The 17,178-nt window shown below is 37.5% G+C and overlaps 1 protein-coding gene across 4 annotated transcripts in view; it reads left to right on the forward strand.

Moving 5' to 3' along the window:
• The first annotated feature begins 368 nt into the window (after positions 1-368).
• Positions 369-17,178, forward strand: part of GAPVD1 (GTPase activating protein and VPS9 domains 1) — a 61,358-nt gene continuing 44,548 nt past the window's right edge. For all 4 annotated transcript variants that reach the window (XM_072960121.1, XM_072960123.1, XM_072960122.1 and 1 more), the window contains exon 1: positions 369-564. The gene's annotated coding sequence lies outside the window, so the exon portion shown is untranslated. The remainder of the gene's footprint in view (positions 565-17,178) is intronic.

Here is a 17,178-nt window from a genome sequence, read left to right on the forward strand (position 1 = left end):
TGTATATCATTAAAGGCAATTAACAACGCTTTTAACAGAAAGGGACAAGGGGTGTGTGTGTGTGTGTGTGTGTGTGTGTGTGTGTGTGTGTGTGTGTGTGTGTGTTTCAAACGATGTGTTCTGGGCACGTGACAGTTATCTAAAGCGTAAATGCTCTTAATTGTTTTACTTTACACATGCTTGCTCAGATGGCTTTTCACAACCAGCAGTACCTTATGCGGAAGCAAATTTCGGTGTCTGGTGAAGGACAGTTTTCCGGAAGACGTTTCGCTGTACCCAAGCCGCCCAAGACCGCTTCAGCCCACAGCGGACTCGGCTGGTGAAAGAGGAAGAGGCACCGCTCGTCGCCGGGTCCGAACTACCAGTCCCAGGGGGCCCCGCGGCGCTGCGCACGCGCCATGGCGTGGCGGCAGCGCCGCAGCAGAACGCAAGGAAGCCAACTAGCGAGTGGCGGCGGCGGCGGCGGCGGTAGTGGCGGTGGCAGTTCGCGGCGAGGGCGACGGCTCTGAGGCCGAGTGGCGGTCCGGCGGAGACCTCGGGGCCCTCTTCCACATGATCTTCTTGGTGAGTGCATGTTCCACATCTGCCCGCGCGGAGTGCGCGGCTCCTTGCCTGGCGGCCGTGCTGCTCCGGCCTAGGGCCGCAGCCTGCGCCTGACGGAGGGCCGCCCGGTCCAACTGACCCCTGGGCCCTGGGCCCTTCTCTCCAGCGTCGGGAGAAGTGGGGGTGGGGGCACACGGTTAGGCCGTGGGGAGAGACGTGGCGGTGCCCAGGGGCCGGAGCAGCCTGGGGCGGACGAGACGGAGGGACGCGTGGGGGATGGGATGGGAAGGGAAGGGACAGGAGGATCGCTGGGCGGCTTCGGGTGAGAGCCAGAGGCGAGCGACCTGGCAGCTAGGGAATTGAGTAGGGGAGGTGAGGAGGAGGGAGACTGTCTTCTGATTGCTGCTGGTGAAGATGTCTTGCTCCGGAGATTCTTGACAAGCTGGGCGCACGGGTCTTGGGGGCAGCCCACCCACCCTAAACATACACACCGTACTTGGCATCTTTCCACTTCCTGCTGGAGGTCTGTCAGTGAAGGGCTGTTGGTTGCGTTCATCTCCTTTTCTTCAATATCGCCTTTTATTGACTGGCAGAATTTAAATGCATGCTGGCTAGGCAAACCATAGAAACAAACAGGGTCCTGTGTATAAATCTGCGTAAAAACAGGAAGGCATGATGATATTGTTCAGATGAGAGCTAGGGCAAAGGAGAAATCAGTGTTTTTATTTTAACATTTCTGACAAAAATAATTTGAGTGAGGCTTTGAACTCGAAAGGGTTTTAACCTGGAATGCGCCAGTTGGTGGGTAGAATTTAGGGGGTCCTTGAACTGGAATGGGGTTGAAATCACATCTTTATTTTTATTATCTGGTAACTGTATTATCATTTCCTTCAATTATGAAGGTAGGCACAAACTACGGTAGAATTAGCAATGCCTGTGACTTTATCATGAATAAATATTAGATTTTTTGTATTGTGTTTTACAGTTGTTACAGATATCGCAAAAATGTCATTTATGCTTATAATTTATTTGAATTATGATATTATTAGACTCACTATTAGATCTTGTTATTTAACATGATAATAAAGCTGCACATATAGTACAATATCAGGGTTTTTAAAAATTGTTATGCTCATAGTTTAGTATAATTAGTTTCTTTTGTAATTGCGTACATTTAATTATGCATTTAAAAGCAATCTGAGAAGAGGTCCACAGACTTTGCAAGACAACCAAAGAGATCCATGGCACAAAAAGATTAAGAACTCCTGAAGTAGAAAGAAGGTTTTGGAATCTATAAGTCTGCCTGGAAGAATATTTCAATCATTAGAAGAGATAAAAGATTAGATAGATAGGATGACAGTGTAGATGAAAGGGGGAATTTTGTAATCAGGAAAGTAAAAGAAAAGATTTGACTGGAATCAGAGTAATAGGTTTGAAAGCTAGAACAGAAGACAGGTATTTCATTCAGGGTACTGGGCAATCGACAGAGTAATCTGAGGAAGAAAGGGAAGTGAGTACTTTGGCCTGTAGATTTTTGTGTTAAGGCACCTTCTAGTTCCAAGGGATTGAAGCCCTCCAAGCTCTTGTGTAAGCCTGTGAAAGAAAATTTTAGTGTGTGTTGGTTTTAAGTCATGTAGATAGTGTGGCTTTTAAAGATAGGAGGGTATTCAGATTTTTCTATCCTCAAGTGAAAAACTGTTGGATCTCCAAGTACATTTTCCTATTGCTATTATTCTTCTTTTCATATCTAATAGAAAGTAAATGTGCAGATTATGGAGTTGGAGAGTTGCTAAGTTATTTTTTTGAAATTCCATTTTAAATTCTTGTAATTCAGCTTCATTTTGGCATCAGACTGCTCACTGACAAATCACTCATGACTTTTTTTTCAGAGTATGTGTTACTTGAAATTTGCACCTGTTTGTAAAGGACCTGTCAACATCTTGTGAGATTTTTTTCCTCTAAAATATTAGCAATAATGAAAAACCACTGCAGCAGACTTTTTCTGGAAAAGATTAAAGGGAGGGTGCAGAAAGGTGAAGAAGAGTGTTTTGTGAAATACCTGTTGGTGCTGAAATAGTTTATGTTGAATTAAACACACCATATTACAATCACTGCCCTGAAGAAGTATTGCCTGATACTTTGTGTCCTTACACTGCCCCCTTGGTCATTCTTTCTCTCCTGCCCCTTTATTTTATTTATTGTATATATCTATCTGGCGTCATTTTATTTGTATGTATATTTATATGTAAAGGGTCAAGAAAATTTTGATTGGAGATTCTACTACTAAATGAGAATAGGAGATTAGGGAATGCTATGTGGAGGAGATGGCATTTGAACTGGACCTTCAATCATAGATGTGATTAGCTTTGGGGATATTGAGAAAGGCCTTCAGGTGAAGGGAACAACTTGAACAAATACTGGGACAGAGGAATTTGGAAATCAAATCGAACATCTATGTCAGCCTCCCTCCCTCCCTTTCTCCTTCCCTTCTTCCCTCCCCTCCTTCCTTCCTTCCTATGTGTTAGGTCAGGAAAAATGGGGGGAAAAGATTACATATAAAGGTAGTTTGTGATGAACAAAGGCCAAAAAAACTCTAGGCTGCCCAGGTGATAGTATGTGATCGATTGCCTGCAGGTGGCTCACTCCCTTCTAGAGCCCACTACAGTGAAATTGCTCACAGGGAACCTGAAGTCTGTATACCCAAGAGGGACCAGAGGGGCATTCTGGGGAGATGAAAGGAGTATGGGCTGTGGAGTCAGACAGAGCTAGTTCTGAATTCCTTCTCTGCTGCATAATAGCTGAATGATTAGGCAGTAAGTTATTTGACTTTTCTAAACCTGTTTCCTCATTTGTAAAATGGAGTTGATAAATACCTACCACATAGGATTAATTCCAATAATAATCACATATGTAAAACCTCAGGAACATGGCTTTCGCTCAGTAATTGCTAGTTATCTTTTGGCGTTCCAGCTTTCAACCTGCTTTTGTCCTTTTCCACCTTCATACCACATCCATGACTTTAAAATAAGCACTCCTCTTCTGGTGCCCTCTTGGCCACTGTCACAATGCTGTCACTTCCCACTTCACCTAGTTGGCTCCATTGTGAGTCTGTGAGAGGCTTTCCAGTGATGGCACTTAGCATTTCCCACCTCACAAGGTGATGCTGCCTGATACTGGCATTCTGGAAATTGCCACAATATGTATTAACTTTTCTTTGGTGCAGCTAACAATACTGCTCTTTAAATGCAATGTGCTTCAGTTTAAATTAGTTTATTTGGAAGAATTACCCCTAATACTGCAGAAAATAGAAGTGGAAAAGTGGTTATATTCCCAATTGTAAGACATTTCACTCTTATTTATTATTATTATTTTTTTTAGGAGTGAGTATATTGGGGAGTTGGTTATAAATTACGATTCTCCAAGGTAAAAAGTATGACCTTTTAGGGGTAAAAGTCTGATATAAGTGGAATGCTTCCTACTTGCTTTGGAAAGACCAAAAAATTGAAAAAAAACCTCAAATAGTTATTTAAATTTTCCCCTTCAGCTTTCTTTTGTTTTCACCACACACATCTTCTTTGGAGTTAATTTTTTCTCAGGCAAGAAGGATTTCAGTTATATATATTTTTTTACATTTGAGCTGCCTAAACTTGTGTTTGCATAGAATGATTTGTGGCGTTCACTCTTTAATCCTAATCAAGATATTTTCATTTGTAAAGGAACTAGGACCAATAATTTCTGTATTGTGTACACATTTCGGAAGAAGCTTTAGACACCAAGCTGTTTGATTTCTGTTTTTTAAAATTATGGGTAATTAAAATTTCCTTCTTTATGTTTACCTGTATTTTCTGATTTTTTGAATGTGTTTCAATGTGTATTATGATTATGTAAAAACATTTGCAAAAAGATAGTTCTTCATTGTTCCTAAGCTGAAACCTGGTTTTGAACTCTGCAATGCAAAGGTCAGAAGAAGTGGTGAATATTTGTTGATACTTGAGGTTCTCATATTTGATACATATAAATTAATGGTTGAACAAATGTTTTTAAAAAGTTACTTATAGACTTCCTAACTATCTGTATAATGACTTTTTTTTTAAGTTTGAAGCTAAACCAAGTATTTGATAAGTACCTGAAAGGAAAATGTAACTTATTGCAAGCACTGTAATTAAATTATATTTACTAAGCCAAAATTATCTTTATGTTCATCTTTTTTCTAAGCCATTTAAAAAAGATAAGGCTTTACATAAAAAAGGATGAAATATTGTCATTTGCAGCAACATGGGTGGACCTAGAGAATGTTATACTTAATGAAGTAAGTCAGACAGAGAAAGACAAATATTGTATGATAATCAATTATATGTAGAATCTAAAAAATAATATAAATGAATCTATATTCAAAACGGAAACAGACTCACAGACATAGAAAACAAACCTGTGGTTACCAAAGGGGAGACAGGGGTGGAGGGATAAACTAGGAGTATGGAATTAACAGATACAAACTACTGTGCATAAAATAGGTACGCAACAAGGATTTACTGTATAGCACAGGAAATTATATTCAATGTTTTATGATAAGCTCTACTAAAAAAATCATTTTGCTATACACCTGAAACTAACACAATATTGTAAATCTATTATATGTCAATAAAAAAAGAAAGAAAATAAGGCTTTAAACATAATGTAACTGGAAAAACAAGCAAGATGTCTGCTCATTAAGATGTCTGTCCAAAAAAGTGCCTGCTTGGTCTTGCTCCCGTATAATGCCTGTACACGCACGCTGGAGACTAGTGGAAAACATTTCATCAAGCACATTCAGTTCTTTATTTTTTTCCTTCCTAATTTATATTTCCAATTTATTCTCTGTGAATCTTTGAAAGTATTAAAATTGGAAATTTTAAAAGACAAAAAAATTAGTCAAGGGATATTAGCTTATTTCCCTTTTCTTAGGACCAGAATCAAATTATCTTCCCAAGCAATCTAAATTTTATCCAAATACATCTTTTTAAAAGTTTTTAGGACTCAGGCTAAAGTCGTCTATTTTCATACCCAGTCTGAACTGTCTCCTTTCACTTTCTAATGCAGAGCTCTGTCCTATCTCTTGGTTTTACTTTCATTGTTAATGATTCCTGTCTACCTGACAAAAATACATTAGGTCTGAAAGTCATAGTACTTAAGATAGAATTGCAAAATGTTTACAAATACGGCTTTCTGTACCAGAAAAGCTTAGGAAAGAATAGATGAATTCTTTTTGCAGAATTTATTTCATCTTTACCTCCTTCAGAACCCAAGGACTCTAACTTTGATTTCTCTAAAACAAGGTGCCTTTTAATATTGAACTATTCAAAGGTGTGATGGGCCAACTTTGATTCTGATGGAAAGTGACTTATTAAGTAAGCCTCCCTTTGAGTAAGTTTCTATTCCATCATTACAAATCATCATAATAACAGTAATGACAGTAACAGCTAACATTTATTGAGTTCTTTTTTTCTAGGCATTATGTGAACTATCTAAAGTTACAAATTCCATGCATCTTTATGGTTGATTTCTTTTTGAAAAGCTGTTTGACTAACGAGATTTTGTTTGTTTCTTTAGAGTTTTGTGGTCCAGGAGTTTCCTTTTGGGTAGAACGTAGTCAATGATAATAATATTGTTTGAAGCTTGATAATAAATATTTGTAATTTTATGAAGTGCCATTCTGGTAAATATGGTGAAACAGACATGACAGCCTGTTATGTGCTTTCCTTAAATTTGAGAGTGTACTCTTGGATCTTGAAACAGGCTTTACCAGTATTACAGCTCAGCAAAAATACAGCTGAAGCTCAAAGTTCTCCTTCTGCTCTTGTGTTTGATTATACACCCACTGTATTTATGGAAGAAACTAAGTTTATCCTGGGGACCAGAGCTTCCTCAAAGCATGTGTGTGGTGAAATCTTTCTCTCCAAAGTTTGTAGATGGCTGTAAAGATTTTAGGGTTTTTTAGTTATTTGGTTTGCCTTAGTGAGTTGTCATTAGAGATTGTGGAATAGGAAGGAATTAGATTTGGTAGTATATAACTTCAGACTAATAAATTAAAGAAGGTTTATATAATTGTGAAAGTTCCTGATACCCATTTCTAGATTAGGTGGATATTTTTGTGTCATGTGTTACCTCTGAGGAAAACAGGATATAATTTTAATAGCATAGTAATTCTGCTTATTGGTGTGCAGGTTATTATTGTTGAACAATATCTAGAAATTAAGTACTGTGTCCTTTTTTTGGACTTGAAAATTTCACATTTCCTAAAATCACAGAATTTGTCTGGTCCTGAGTGTTTAAGTAATTGCACTAGCAGATCTCTCAGCAGGGGAGATCTTAGTGCCAAGTTTTTTTATGTTTACCTTAAAATTAAAAAAAAAATTACTAAGGAAATAAATGTTCTTTTTTTTAAAAAAACAAAACATAACCTGAGGGGGTGGTAATAGCTTAGTGGTAGAGTGCATGCTTAGAATGAAGAAGGTCCTGGGTTTAATCCCCAGTACTTCTATTACCTAATTAAGTAATTAATTAAAAATTTAAAACCCTGAAAACAGTGCAAAAAACAAATGCTTTTCTTCACAAATATATACACATATTATATAATCTGGAGTTTTTCCTTCTTTCCCTCCCAAATTATAGTTAACACTTGTGCGTGCTAAGTGCTTTATACATATTAACCCACTAAACCCTCACAACCTTACGACATACCCTATGAAGTAAGGTTCTATTTTATATGCACTTGCTGATGAAGAAGCTGAGGCAAGAAGTAATTGGCCAAAAGTTGCATAGCTAGTTAGTGGCAAAACTGTGATTTGAGCTCGAGTAGTCTTGCTCTAGGGCTTGTGTTTTAACCCCTGTACTGCCTCTGGGATCTTACCATGCATGTCGTTCTGGAGTTTGCTTTCACTTAGTGGTACATGGTAGACATCCTTCTTAACAGTTAATTAATATTCCATGGTAAAGGTGTACCATAACTTACTTAACCTTTTTCAGCTTAATCTTGTTTAACAATTCCAGCAATAATGATTTCAAGTAATATTTTAAAAAGTCAAAGTTTTTGAACTGCAATGGTGAGGGTACATTAGTATTTAGTAAGTAATGCATTTAGGCTGTTCAGGTGTTTTGATGTTCTCTGTCAATTGAGTGGTACAGTAAAATCTGAACTTAATCCAAAAGCCGCTTGTTAGGCATGAATTTCATTATTTTTGTGGTTTGCCATCTTTAGCTCTGGAAAATTAGTGTGTTGGGGGTAAAATCTGTTTGGATTTTTTAAGTTGACTTTTGGTAGGGTCTGGAATTTTGGTGTCATAACAAGAAGTCTTGTACTGTTAATTTGAATTTTGGATACTATCTGGCTTTATGTTATGTACTTGCATCTTGAAAGTAGTGTGCCCTTCAGTTCTCTGTACTTGTGCCAGGAATAGTTGGTACTAAGTCCATTCTTTTTTCTACAATGTTTTACATTTGTTTCAAAAATACCAACTAAAGATACTAAAGTATCACTTGTTGCCATTTTTTTCTCTCATGGTATGCATTTCTTAATTGTGAGGAAATATCTTTTTCAGTACATTAATAATTATTTCAAACATGCTCATTGGAAAGTTAGTAGATGTTTTCACCTTAAATATAGATACTGTTCTTTCATTATTTTGGAACTGAGTTAGCAGCAGCTTGGCTGATTTTTAACCAGAGCATTGCTGTTCATCATTTAGTTATTTATTTATTAATTTTTTATAGATTCAGACATTGATTCAGCACCTGCTAAATGCCAGCTTCTCTTCCAAGTAATGGGGATACCAAGATGATTATGTCCCTACTTCAGGGAACTTGGAGTTTTGTTGAGAAAACATTTTGTTGAAAACAGTACAATATGCTGTGATGGAGATAAACCCAAATGAGAAAGTATCTGAGACAGAAAACTGGCTGGTAAAGGCTCCTCAGTTGAGCTGGGCCCTGATACCTAAGTGGGCTTTAACTGGCCACTGAAAGGAGTAGGCAAAGGACTCTAAATAGAGGGTATGCAGAAATCCAGTCTGTGTCAGCCACTCAAAATTGTCATTAGAATGTCGCATATTCCTGTGAGAGTGCGGGTCCCTCAAGAGCAGACCTTAACCATCCTGTTCATCAATGCCTCGCACATCGTAGGTATTTAATAAACATTTGTTGAATGAGTGGGTGAAGGAAGTGTGTTAAATAAAGCTCACTGTACTTGTCTAGCCATTTTTTGGAAAGAGATGAGCTCATTATTTTTAATACCTGATGATTTTTAGAGCATGTTATGTAACAAAACGTAAAATGAGAAACTGTTCCTGCACTAAAGGAGGTAAGTCTTTTAAGAGGGAAACATGTGTAGGCAAATCATCATAATTCAACATGATTATAGAAGATATTTGCAAGAGACACCCGTCTCTAGTGTGGATTGGTTAGGTCCCTGAAAAGTGGTGGGTAATTAAGATAAATCCTCAGATTAAAATTATTTGATTGATAAAATACAGCTAGCATTGTGGTAGTTCATTTTAAAAATGACAGTCATGTCCTTTTTTGCCGTATAACATTAATACGGATATTACATAAGTACTGTGGGGAAGAGTACCTATATAGTGAACAAAAAAAGTGACAGTTCTGTCAAGGTGTAGACGTGTTTACCATGTTTACCATGCTTAATCCTTGAGTAATATCATGACTTTTCCCAAGTCTGCATACTACTTATACTATTATTTATTTAATGTCTTTTTTTTTTTTGGACACCTTTAAAAATATTTTTAAAGGAGCTTTATGTTCCTACTGCAGTGAAAGGCTAACATTTCTTGCCCTAAACAGAAATCAACTTAAAAAACAAAACAAACAAACAAAAAAACCCCAGAAAAAACCAGTGTTATAAAACCTAGCTAACTACTATTTGCAGAAGGTGCTGAGGTGAGTTTGAGGCCTGCTGTCCTTTAATTAAAAGGAGAGATTAGCAGGTGTTAGGGAAGTGTTGAAGACAAATTGGCACCTTGCTTAGATTTTTCTGCATTATGTAAATAGAAGAACTGAAAGAAACTTAAAAATGGAGTAACTTTCCCACTTAGTGTCATAAGGGAGGAAGGATGCACCCTGTTTGTTGGCAGGAGCAGTTTCCCCAGAGCTTCACAGAGGGAAGAGATTTGGGGGCTGGGCCTTAAAGGGGAAATCTGAATTCACTTGAAGATGAGGAGGATATGGGCCTCTTAAGCCTTGGTAATAGCACTGCAAGATGTTGGAGACTTTTGGATATAGTTTGGCAGCAACATCGGCTTTGGAGGAAGTGGAGAAATGGTGGGAGATGAGGTAGGAGATGGAAAAAGAGGGATTTATGGTTGCGAGCTTGATGCCGTGTAGCAGGTTGTGGACATTATCTTTAGGCGGTGGAGAGTAGCAGGACAAGATTTGTGCTTTAGGAAGACTGCCTCAGCAGGAGCAGGGAGAGACTGGGAAGGAGCCTGCTGAGATGATGAGACCCTAAATAGTGTAAAGGATTGACTGAGAGGAAGGTGATAACCTTTCATTGGAAAAGGCTAGGAAAATTCAAGATTATGTTGATCTTATGCTCCCATGTTGGAAGAAGACAGATGATATGCTAAGAGTATAGATCACGTTGACAGTATTGGCTACTGTCTGGGGTCACCTGCCCACAGAAAATCCCAGTTAGCTCATACAGAAAGAGAGCAAGGTGACCAAGATATTCTGGAACCAGTTAGGGAACTTGGATCTATTTGGGTATTTATAGAGCGTTAATTACAGTAAAGGGATGGTACCCATAATTCCTTGTATTTCAGTTAAAAAACTGAATTCCAGAAAGATTATATTAACCATTAGGGATTATACAGCTAGTTTTGAGCTCATTGCATTTTACTTTAGAGTGCTATACCCAGACCTCTGTTAGTACATTTTAAGTCTTAAGATACTTTAGATAGGACCTAGTGTGTGTGTGTGTGTGTGTGTGTGTGTGTGTTTAATTATCAGGGTAATAATCTAAATTAGTCTCTAGTGACTTTCTAAACTTTTATGTATCATTTCTTTAATAGAATTTAGGTTATTTAGTCCTGAAGTTCAACTAAACCTGACTTTGTCGGACAGTTTGAAACTTTCCAAGAAAGGGAGTTGTCCAGATACTAACTTAGATATTAATAGTTGTTGAAAGAGTGGGGTGATTAGAAGTGACCTTGGTAGTGGTAAATTAAAGCACTCACTCTTGGGAGGCAAGTGTCATGGTGAGTAAAAGCTAAGTGAGCCAGACACACCTGGATTCTAGTCTCAGCTTTGCTGGTATTAATTTGATTTTGGGCAAATTATTTAATTTCCTCAGTTTCCTCATCTATATAAAGTGGATAAGAATACCTACCTTTCAGGAGTGTTACACAGATTAAATGAGAATTTCCATGTAAAGCACCTAGTTGGTGCCTAATACATGACAATCCTGAAATGCATAGTGGTTATTATTATTTTTATTTCCTAAGTACCTCTATATACTTTACTACACCATACAATTAAAACTTCTCTTCAAGCCAACTATTTACTACTTATAATGGGACTTTTTAAGTTTGCCATTAAGTGGAAATTAATATAAAAACTGGCTTTTCTTAAGCAACTCTGGCTAGGAAATATATTTGCCTTGCTTCAGTTGATCAGGAATTAGTGCAAAATGTAACATAGCTATGGAAATTTTGTGTTAGGAAGTTTCTGTAATTCATTTCTGATCACAGTGAACTGAAAGAAAAAATATTTTTAGTGTGATAGTTTAAACACTACAACATGTTAACCAGATATTAATGTATTTTGGGATGTCATGTGATAGCTGATAATCCTTGTAGGTGGTGATGGTTGGAGACTGATAAATTACAGCACTCAAAAGCATTTCTTAAGTTTGTGTATTTTTTTCTTGCTGAAAAAAGTCACTAAATTGGATGTTTGAATTTAGAATTATATTATTGTGTAGATAAAAAATTTAAATAGACTTTAATTTTTAGAATAGTTTAATTTATAGAAAAATTGAGATGATAGTACAGGGAATTTTGATATACCCAGTGTCAAGTTCCTTTTGTTACTAACATCTTGTATAAGTATGGCATACTTGCTGGAGTTAATAAACCAATATTAATATGTTTTTATTAACCAAAATTCATACTTTATTCAGATGTGCTTAGTTTGTACTTTTCAAAATTGAAAAATTTTTTTATTTTGGGTTTTTTTTGGGCGGTTAAGTAGATTTTTTTAAAAACTTGCTTATTTATTTAGTTAGATGGAGTTCCTGGGGATAGAACCCAGGACTTCGTGCGTGCTAAGCATGCGCTCTACCACTGAGCTGTACTCTCCTCCCCCTGCGTAGTTTTTACTTGATGTCCTCTTTCTGTTCCAGGATCCCAATTACCACTTTACATTTAGTCATCATTATCTGTGTAATTTTTAATCAGATAGTCTTAATTAGATACATTAATTTATTTACGAAGAAAGCTTTATTCTCAAATTTCAAAGCTATGCCTGTGTGTGGCATATTATGTTACCAAAAATGGTTTCAATTGAAGATAGTTGGCGTTTAGTTTCACTTTTAATAAGCCTTTTACAAGTGTAGGTTCCATCATGTTAGCAAGTAGTTGATCTTACCTCTTTAATTACCACTTTGATATTTCCCACTTATTTTCATGGAAAGGTTCATTTTGGTTCATTCTGTCATGTGATGAACATGGAGTATGTCTCATCGTGTCCTAGTGAAGTGAGAAAAATTATTGTACCTTTTTTTTCCCCATCCTATTCAGTTATGTGGAGATCCTTCTTGTAGCTTTGAATATATGAGGTCTTCTGTCAGAGTTCAGTAGGTATTCTGTGAGAACTGTTCCACATGTAGATGTATTTTTGATGTATTTGTGGGAGAGGGTGAGCTCTGTCCTTCTGTTCTGCCATCTTGAAGCCGTTCCCTTACCACTTAATTGACAGGAATAGTGGTGTCCTGCATCGTGCAGCCATTTACACTTTGCATTCATCTCATGTAAACTGTACAGTTTATCATGTGAGGGAGATAAGAGCATTATCCCAGCTTCGAAGATGGGGAAACAGAAACGTAGGTGAAGTGACCAGCCACAGATCACATTGCCAGTGGGTATCAGAGCCCAGTCTTAGATGCCTCAGATCTTCTGACTGTAGTTTTTGTTTTGTTTTCTTTTGTTTTGTATGAAGTCTCTATAGAAAATAAGAAAGTATCAAGTGATCTCTCTTATTGACTCTTGCAGCATTAATCTTGAATTTATTAAATTAATAAAGTGATGATTAGTTTGTTTACTTGAACTCTACCTGTTATTAGCATTTAGAACTACTGGATGCATATCATTAAATTGGGATGAATTTAATTAGAAATTTTCATCAGAGAAAACATGAAATGTGATTCTCATTCCATGAAATATTTGAAATAATTTTTCCCTGCTTTACAGTCCTTTTGAGTCACAGGAATTTGTTGAGGCATAGTTGCTAACATTTGTAATAAGTGTATCCTCCTTGGAACTTTTAATGTATTCTCTGATTCACACCTTATTTCTTATTTCACCTTATCAGAGTGTGCTTCCTCTCCATGCTCTGTCTTAGAGCAGGTATGCTTGCTCATCAGGAGCTGACAGACTTTTTCTGTAAAAGGCCAGAGAGTATTTTAGGCTTTGTGGGCCATGTGGATTCTGGAGGACTCTGGCAACTATTTAGCTCTGCTGTTGTAGCATGAGAAAAGCCATAGATAATACGTAAACAAATGGACATGGCTGTGTTCCAGTAAAACTTTATACAAATAGGCAGCTGGCTGAATTTGGCCCACAGGCCGTAGTTTGCCAGCCTCTACTCTATACTATTGTTGGAAGGATACAAAAACCCAGTGTGCTTCACTCCTTCAACTGAAATCTCCCTACTGGGCTCTCGGTCTTCATAACGTGAGTTAAGAAGCTTAAAATCTGATTTAACACGCATGGGTTTCATCGATTTTATTTTTGTAGAAAATGTGGTAAGTGGAACTGAGCTTAATATTACAGATTTTCAAAGTCCAATTTTTGGCCACTCCAAAAAGAAATGATCTAACTTTGAAAATGCTTGCAAATTGCAGGAAAAAATTGTTTGTTATTGTGAAATGTGCCTAATGTTAATTTTAAAATCCTTTGATTTTACTTATGTTCTTTTTCTCAGCATCTTGTGACATGCAATTAGCAAAGATACTGTGTGTGGCCGTGGTATTGGAGGTTGGGGATACATAGGTCTAAGAGATGTTCTCATCCTTTGAGGGCACCCTTCATTCTTATTGGAAAGATAAGATACAGATTTTAAAGATGAAAATAAAAATTCCAATTTAATGATATGGATGAGGACTGCTTTAAGAGTTCAGAGTTGGGATTTATCACTGGGGACAAACTGTGGCTGGGAAAGAAGATTTATTGAGTCAGGCCTTGGAAATTAGAAAAAGCAAAAAGATGATGTAAATATAAACATGAAGGTGAATTGAAAATAAAAATGAAAAGGCAGATTTGATGGAATAGGAGGGTTTATGTAGGGAAATAATGAGATAGGGCTGAAAGTGAGGGTTAAGGCAAGATTGGCCCTTGAACATTAGGCTGAGTTTGGAAATTATCAGCTAAAAAGTAAGGAATAAATGTAAATTTTAAGCACTTATCGTTTTTCCTTTAAGTCCTTCATGAAACTTCGAAGGATTTTAGCATGATATACTTATTGTAGTTAACATTTAGTAATAATTTCATTGTGTTTACTTCTTTTCCTGTGTATCAGAGACTACATACCTGTTCTTTCTATGTTATTTCTACCTCTGCTTATATAACATGAGTATGTTATATACCTCTTTTTCATTCATATATTGATTCAGCAAATGTGTACTGAATGCTTGTAATGTGATGGGTTCTATTCTAGTTGGAGTAAATAGATCAGGGAACACATTAGGCAAAAATCCCTCCTCTTAGAGAGCTTACATTTTCTTAGGGAGATGGTTAATACATAATAAATAAGTAACATGTATAGTATGACCAGTTGTAACAAGAAAAATTAAGCAGGGAGAGGTAATATGAATGTGTGGCAGAGTAGAGGCTGAAATTTTAGGTGTGGTGGCCAAGAAAGACCTTGTTGAAGAAGATGACCCTCCATAAAGACCTAAAGGAAGTAAGAGATTTGGATGATGAGCAAGTAAGTGCAAAGGTACTGAGGTGGAAGTGTGCCTGGCATGTTTGAGAATATGGCTGGAGCAGAATGAATGAGGGATCTGGTAATAGAGTGAGATCATCTGTCCTTATTTGTGTCTCTTGTCTTGATGAAATTAATAGTGCCCACTTTCACTCCCAGTAGTGTCCTGGTTTGGATGGTAAGTTGCATGGTCTTCTGGCAATAGGAGGTGAGGTCAGAAAGGTGAGGGGGTTGGAGGCAGACCACGGAGAGCCAAGAAAAAAAGCTTTTGGAGGATTTTTGAGTACAGAGGTGATATGATTTGACTTAGGCTTCCCCAGGACCACTCTGGCTACTGTGTTGAGAATAGACTGGGAGCAAGGACTGAAGCAAGGAGCCTGTGGAAAATCTCTTCTGATTGCCTCAGTTTTCTCAGTGAAGTAATAAGCAAGGGGCTGAGAATAAGGAGCAGGGAAGAGGTTGGAGGTTTGAGGAGAGAGGACAGTATGAATTCGTTGCCTGGGAGAGTGGGGGAGTGGTGAATAGACTGGAGAAATAATAGTATGCAGGCCATGCACCATTAAGGGCCCATATAGGGTTTGTGACTATGAGTTTAAAGTGATATTAGTATGGTTCTGTGTGTTGGTTTTCTCATCCACAGGTATAAATTAGAAGTAGGCAAATCATTGGATTTAACTGGGGTTGTTGGGTGAGAGGGGTAAGTTGAGAGTGCATTTAGCAAGCGATCATGATTGACCATGGAGTTTATGCTGGCTGGTAAGGAGGGAAGCCAAGACAGGAAGAGAGTGAAGGTTAGTTAAAAAAAAAAAAGAAAAAGAAAAAGATGGTAGGATTAATGGCTGAAAAGTCTTGGTGGGGTCAAATGATCATGGGAGTTTTGGGATGTCGGAGGAAGAGAGAGACTGTAGTATATGACTGCAACAACCAGGGGTAGTGTAGTCTGATGAACTTCATTAAAGATAAAAAATGCTTATTAGCAAGTTTATCTAGTGTTCTGGGTTTATTTAAAATATTTTTACAATAATGTCTTTGAAGAAATTTTGGACTATTGAAGGGTTTAGAAGGTGAGTTCTTGTTCAGATCAGATGGAGCAGTACTTTCATATGTTAATTTTTAAAGTGAAGCTTTATTTGAAGGTTTTAATTTCTAAACTGCATAAATTGGTTTGTATTTTGCAGTGTCATTGGAATCATTTCATGCATCCTATCCTGAGCAGTATTTCGGTTGTGATTAGATTGTGAGCTCCTTGAGGTTAGGGGACTTGGCTAGGTTCCAACAAAAGCCAGTAATATATTTGTTTAAATAGAAGTGTATTGAGGCAGCAAGAAGGGTACGATCTGAGAATTTCTAAAATGTTTTCTTCTGTCCTTTTATTATGAAAAATTTCTAACATACAGAAAATGTTGGTTAGTACAATGATCATCATATATATACCCACCAACCAGATTCAACAGTTGTTTACATTTTGCTGCATTTTAAAAATCTCTTAATTATTTTGAACCACATACAAGTGAGTTCCAGACATCCTAAAACTTCACTTCTGAGCGTGCATCTCTTAAAAATAAGATATTCTCCTGTGTAACCACAAGATTTCTCAGTCATTCTTGTAGAGTTGGAGTAATTAATAGTGCAGTGGCTCTATCACGTCTCACCTTTTGGCCTTGTGCAAGTTACTTAATATCCCTGAGCTTCAGTTTCCTTAGTTGCAGAGTACCTATCTCAGAGGGATATTATGAAGATGGAGTGTGTAAAGTTCTTAGAACCAAACCAGACACAATTTTCAGTTTATAAAGTGTTTTCTCATATGATACTTCATTGTGGTGCATACCACCACCACCAGCCCTTGTCACCAGAGTTGGAAACTTCTACCTTGCCTTCTCCATGTGTAGGTGTCAGCAAATCTTATATTTTCTACCTCCTGATACCTCTCAGATTTTTCCTATTCTTTGCATTAGCACTGCAGTATTTCTTGTCTGTCAACAATTCTTAGTCTCTCTTCATCTAGTTCCATCCCCACCTCCTCATCCTTTTCCTTACTGCCAAAGTTTATGTTCTCAAATGTAAATTTAATCATGTTAATCTTTTGTTTAAACTCTTTCCCCATTGCCTACAGTGCAAATCCCAATTTCTTAACACTGGCTTCCGTGTACCTTCTGTCTCTGTAGCCTTATCTCACTGGACATTTCCTCCCCTGCCTCCAGCCTCACTCTTAACACACAGAAACGCACGTGCCCCCAGACTGCAGCAAACCATGTGTACTTCTCTGAATATACTCTGTGTTACACACCTCTGGTCCTTTGCTTAGTTGCCTTCCTGTATTTGGAATTCTACCCCTACCCCCTGTCCTCTCTCTGTCTGGCAAATGCCTTTTATTCCCTGACCAAATACTTGTCTTTTAAGACTAAAAAATGCAGGTACCTAACTTTTCTCATCCCTGGTTGTAGTCTT

Source organism: Vicugna pacos, chromosome 4, assembly GCF_048564905.1.
Source record: "Vicugna pacos chromosome 4, VicPac4, whole genome shotgun sequence".
In the NCBI taxonomy this organism is placed as follows: Eukaryota; Metazoa; Chordata; class Mammalia; order Artiodactyla; family Camelidae; genus Vicugna; species Vicugna pacos.